Genomic DNA, 5,974 nt, shown 5'->3' with positions numbered 1-5,974 from the left:
TGCGACCCGTCAGCGGGTGCTCTCAACTTTCCGTCTTTCTTACGGTCCTCACTGTGCCATCTCATCAACTTGGCATGCTCTTTGTTTCTGAACAGACGTTTCAACCGTGGTATTATAGGAGCATACCACATCACCTTCGCAGGAACCCTCTTCCTGGGGGGCTCGCCGTCAACATCACCAGGGTCATCTCGTCTGATCTTATACCGCAATGCACCGCATACCGGGCATGCGTTCAGATCCTTGTACGCACCGCGGTAGAGGATGCAGTCATTAGGGCATGCATGTATCTTCTGCACCTCCAATCCTAGAGGGCATACGACCTTCTTTGCTGCGTATGTACTGTCGGGCAATTCGTTATCCTTTGGAAGCTTCTTCTTCAATATTTTCAATAGCTTCTCAAATCCTTTGTCAGGCACAGCATTCTCTGCCTTCCACTGCAGCAATTCCAGTACGGTACCGAGCTTTGTGTTGCCATCTTCGCAATTGGGGTACAACCCTTTTTTGTGATCCTCTAACATGCGATCGAACTTTAGCTTCTCCTTTTGACTTTCGCATTGCGTCCTTGCATCGACAATGACCCAGCGGAGATCATCATTATCGGGCACTGGTTCCTCTTGATCTTCAGCAGCTTCCCCCGTTGCAGCATCATTGGGCACATCATCTGGTTCCTCTTGATCTTCAGCAGCTTCCCCCGTTGTAGCATCACCGTATTCAGAGGGCACATAGTTGTCATCGTCCTCTTCTTCTTCGCCGTCTTCCATCATAACCCCTATTTTTCCGTGCCTCGTCCAAACATTATAGTGTGGCATGAAACCCTTGTAAAGCAGGTGGGTGTGAAGGATTTTTCGGTCAGGGTAAGACTTCGTATTCCCACATGTAGGGCATGGACAACACATAAAACCATTCTGCTTGTTTGCCTCGGCCACTTCGAGAAAATCATGCACGCCCTTAATGTACTCGGAGGTGTGTCTGTCACCGTACATCCATTGCCGGTTCATCTGCGTGCATTATATATAATTAAGTGTGCCAAAAACCATTACAGAACATCATGAATAGATAACTAAGTGACCAAATTAATAGAAGTTCATCATCACATTAAAACCAAAGTACATACATAGTTCTCATCTAACAACATATAGCTCTCCAGAGCATCTAATTAATTAAATCATACATTGAAACTATGTAAAACATTTCAATGCGAAAACAAATGCGATCATAATCGCAACCAAGGTAACAATTGATCCAACGGCATAATGATACCAAGCCTCGGTATGAATGGCATATTTTCTAATCTTTCTAATCTTCAAGCGCATTGCATCCATCTTGATCTTGTGATCATCGACGACATCCGCAACATGCAACTCCAATATCATCTTCTCCTTCTCAATTTTTTTATTTTTTCCTTCAAGTAATTGTTTTCTTCTTCAACTAAATTTAACCTCTCGACAATAGGGTCGGTTGGAATTTCTGGTTCAACCACCTCCTAGATAAATAAAATCTATGTCACGTTGGTCAGCATAATTGTCATAAACAATAAATGAACCAAATAGTTATAAAAAGATAATATATACCACATCCGAATCATAGACAGGACGAGGGCCGACGGGGGCGGATACCAAAACCATCGCACTATATAATAAGAAGGAATAATAAAAGTAACAAAATTAGACAAGTATCTATCTGAAGTAAGAATTTTTTTTTCTTTCAGAAAGAAGATAAGAACAAGAGGCTCACCACAGTGGTGCTGGCGACGAGATCGGCGCGGGCGATCGACGGCGGTGAAGACGGGGACGGGACGTGACGGACCGCTAAACCTAGACAAATCTCGGGGAAAATGGAGCTCGGAGGTCGAGTTTCGAGAGGAGAAAGATTAACTAGTGTGGCTCAGACATTTCATCGAACACCTCATGTGCATAGGAGGTGAGCTAGAGCACCCAAATGCCCTCCCCTCGACAGCCAGAAAAAATAGAGCATTGTGGAGTGCTCTGCTGCGGCGATGGTGTATATATAGGCAGCTCATTTGTCCCGGTTCGTGGCTAGAACCGATACTAAATCCGGGCCTTCTGTCCCGGTTCATGCCAAGAACCGGGACCAATGGTTGTGAACCAGGAGCGAGGCCCATTAGTTCCGGTTCGTGCCTCGAACCGGGACAAATGGTTCCATACGAAGCGGGACCAATGCCCACGAGGCCCCGGCCGGCCCCCTGGGCTCATGAACGGGGACGAATGTCCCCACGGGTCCCAGTTCATGACTGAACCGGGACTAATGGGCTTGCCATGCCCGAACGAAAGCCCTGTTTTCTACTAGTGCGTAAGCTTATTTCACTACTAAGATAAAGTGATGAATGCATTCGAATCCTTAAAAAATTGAATTGTCATATATTCTTTTCTTTCTTTTATTTTCAACATTGTGTTACTGGTGTTTTAAACTATCCATTTGGACCAGTACTCAGTTTTGGGGGGAGACTGATCATTTTACATTGCAAAGTGGTGTAATAAAAATAAGTTTTAACAACAATCTTTATTCTTTCGAGTATGTTAAAACAGAAAACAATTACATCCATCAACTGTTCATCGCCCATGTTCTTTATTGCTTCCTGTGAACTGATTGGTGCTATATGCACCGGTTTCCATTTCGAATTACAGGGTGCATTCTTTCTGTAGGCAACGGAATTATTAGGCCCTTGTGTGCTGAATTTGGCTCGACACATTTACAACACGAGAACAACCTCACGAGGAGGCACTATTCATTGCAACAGTGTTGCCTCTTGATCCAACGGCCCAGATCATTCAGGTTGGCGCCCTCGCGCAAAGATTCCCATCCTCTCTGCCCTCGATGACCAGTTTGGCGGCGCCGCGACCAGCAGCAACGGCCTCTCCTCGGCAAGCATAGACTGCAGGGTCGTCTTCCTCTCTGTCCGCTTCCACACCGTCATGGATGTCTCAGACCTCATCCTCGAGAAGCTCCTCTACCAGGTACAAACATTCAGATTCAGGCCGTCTCCCTCTCCCTCTGCATCTTTGTAAAAATAGTGTAAGCATTTCTTTGGCAATACACGCTGTTGACTGATTTGGTTCCTTCCGTATTGACCTGCGCAAAATAGGATCAATGAAACCATTGATTGTAATCAAGAGTATAATGATATGTTCGCTTCATGGTGCTTTACCTCAAGATGTTTGATATATCCTCATCTTGTACGTTTAAATTTTTTGGTAATTACTGAATTGTTTCCTTTTACAGTGTTCTGCCAGGGAGGAAGTGAACTCACAAAAATATGAGCCATGTGACATGATCCGCTTGCAGCAAATCTTACTTGCTCGCTATTGGGAATTTTTCTTTTCACATGTTGTTGAGTGATGGGCAAAAAGTAATGATGCAAGTCGAGTGATTGATAATCAGTATATTATAGGTCCTGATTTCATTGTTTAAAGTCATAATGCAGTCATGCTTGAGGTGGATGTGTATAAAATTCTGTAACGACTGTATGTTGCTGCCTACATGTGCTTGAGTTGTTCATGTTATCCTAAATGGATATTTCTAGAAGATTAATTTAGCCAATAGGATGCCTGGTCATGCTTGATATGCTCTGTATCATGATTCATATTTAAGTGTTTTCTCATTCGTTGGTACATAGATATACTAAAAAGCTTTTAGCTTTGTGAGTGTCAAATAGTCTATGATTGCTTGTACCTTTCCATTTGCATTTGATAAAGTTTCTATATCTATATGTTACTCATGTGTCATGCTAGATAGAATCACTTCTCTTTTGGATAATTGTCATTAGCATGCCTCTTTCTTCTGGATAATTCATAATGGCCACCGGCGAGCTGCATATTGTTCATATTCCTTAGCGGCATCATGGTACTAACTGCCATTTTTTAACTTTCTTTTGGATAATTCATAATGTCCACCGGCGACCTGCATATCGTTTATATTCCTTAGCGGCTTATAGTACTAACTGCCAATTTTTTGTAAAATAATTTTCTTTATATGCTTATTGTTATTGTTTCATCTCACAATTTTCTTCTCAATTGATCTGCATATTGTAGGCTATTTCCTCTGCCAGAATGAAAGGAGAATATGCTGAGAGGTGGGACAGAGTAACTTCACTTATAAACTATTTGTTCTTTTAGAAGCTATTGTTTTGTATACTTGGATTTAGGCCATGCTGCCTTTGTTAAGAATATCAGCAGTGTCATATGTGCCTTCAGTTACCTCTTCCTCTCCACTCCATCCCCACCCTCTCATGTCAGTTTTGGTTTCATGCACGATATTCTGACATGGCATGCACATAATCAAAGGATAAATTTAGGTTTGATACTATACTTCCTATTCATAGTCAGTAGGCAGGAAAACATGAAGAAGTCACCTTCCATGTCATTGTGTTGTACAAACTGGTTATAGATGTGTAATTGATGAAGTGTATTTCAAAACCAAGTTGGTTACTGTTAATTGGAGGATTGAAACAGTTGTGTAGATAGCCTTCACGCATGATGAGAGTCTCATTGCTTTACCGACAAGAAGCAATGGAAGGCGATGCCACTGCAGTTTATGCGCTCAGGTTTCTCCGCTTCTGTTTGGCCTCTGTCAGGTATAGAATGATACATGTGTTCCTTTCTAATATTCATGCCTCCTTGCATCCTAATATGTTACTTGCATTCTGGCTTCAGCTGTAATTTGAATGTAGCTTATTCATGAATGGATGCTTTACATGCTCATCTGGCCTCCGTCTTGGCGTTAATGTTGTGATTGCCTTTGCAATGAAACCTAATAAAGTGATATATCTTCTTCATCCCTGTTAAGCGATTTTTTTTAGTTCTTCCAGCTCAAACTTCCATTTTTGTCCTTGCAACTACGATCAATTTTCCGATTCATTTATTGTGAAATCTTATTCTACAAGAGGCAGAAAGTCAATTCTGATTGTTCTTAATGTTAATATGTATTCCTGCCTCTGATACCCTCACAAATTTAATCGATTCTCCTGTTATTATTTTTTATAGTTGTATTTTGAGCATTGGCATCTCTAGCGGAGCTGCACAAGCAGAAAGCTGAGCAGGAGCAACTCGGGGATTAAGAAAAGGTCTAAAATGTTGAATCTCCCAATAAAGTGGTACTGTATTTCTCAGCTTCACTCAGCATCTTCTACCTCAACCAGAATTCAGCTACTAAACACATCCAGTTAATCCATGAATAATTGTGAACCTATGGTATTTCTCTCTCTGCCGTGTGAACTGATAAATGCCGGATGACAAAGTTGTGAACTAAGCAGCAAAATGAGGCCAAGAGCCCGATGGCGTTGTAGCTATCGCCCCCTTCGGTGTACAGGAACCAGGCAAAACACCACTGTTAATGTGAGCGACGACGAGCGAATGGGCAGCGACATAATGCACCATGGCATGACGATCAGATCAGCGATATGATTGTTGCGGTGGACAATGCCAAGGATCAGTTCTTTTTGTCGATTGTTGTGTGGGATTCTATGTCAATCTTTTCTGGAAACTTCTGTTTTCTTGATTCAAATTATTTAAGAAATTGTGAATTTTGGTGTCTTTCGTAAGTAAATGTCAGTGTCAAGGCGTCTTTTGTATATTTCAAGTAATTCTTAGAACGTTGCCAACGAACTTATTGTTATGGTGTTGTTCTAAACCTTGAAACTTTTGGGGCATTATATGCTACATATCATATGAAATGTATCATTTGAATGCATTGAATCTTCACAAATTTTGGATATGATTCACCCGGCAGGCCTGTGGCAAGCCTCACTTCCTATTAACCGATCATTACCTGCTTCGTTGGGACCGGCACCCCACGCCAAGGCTTGATGTCAAGTGGTTATCTTTTATTGTGTTGCTTCTATTACATGTTGATGTTTCTCCTATCTTTTATTTTTTTTTCTTGTTTGAATACATATGCTAAATGAGGATTCTTACCAACTTGTGCATTACCTCTTTGACCAAAGCATTTGGACCGGCAC

General features: G+C 41.8%; 1 long non-coding RNA gene across 1 annotated transcript; it reads left to right on the top strand.

Annotated features, from left to right (window-relative positions):
• The first annotated feature begins 3,400 nt into the window (after positions 1–3,400).
• On the top strand, positions 3,401–5,631 carry LOC123175965 (uncharacterized). Its single transcript, XR_006488262.1, has 3 exons — positions 3,401–4,090; positions 4,478–4,591; positions 5,001–5,631. It is a non-coding gene; the product is annotated as an uncharacterized lncRNA (long non-coding RNA).
• Positions 5,632–5,974: the final 343 nt, after the last annotated feature.

The sequence above is a fragment of the Triticum aestivum genome, unplaced genomic scaffold (assembly GCF_018294505.1).
Source record: "Triticum aestivum cultivar Chinese Spring unplaced genomic scaffold, IWGSC CS RefSeq v2.1 scaffold99852, whole genome shotgun sequence".
Taxonomy (NCBI): domain Eukaryota; kingdom Viridiplantae; phylum Streptophyta; class Magnoliopsida; order Poales; family Poaceae; genus Triticum; species Triticum aestivum.
Note: the sequence above shows the minus strand (reverse complement) of the source record. Positions and strands in the feature narration are given on the sequence as shown.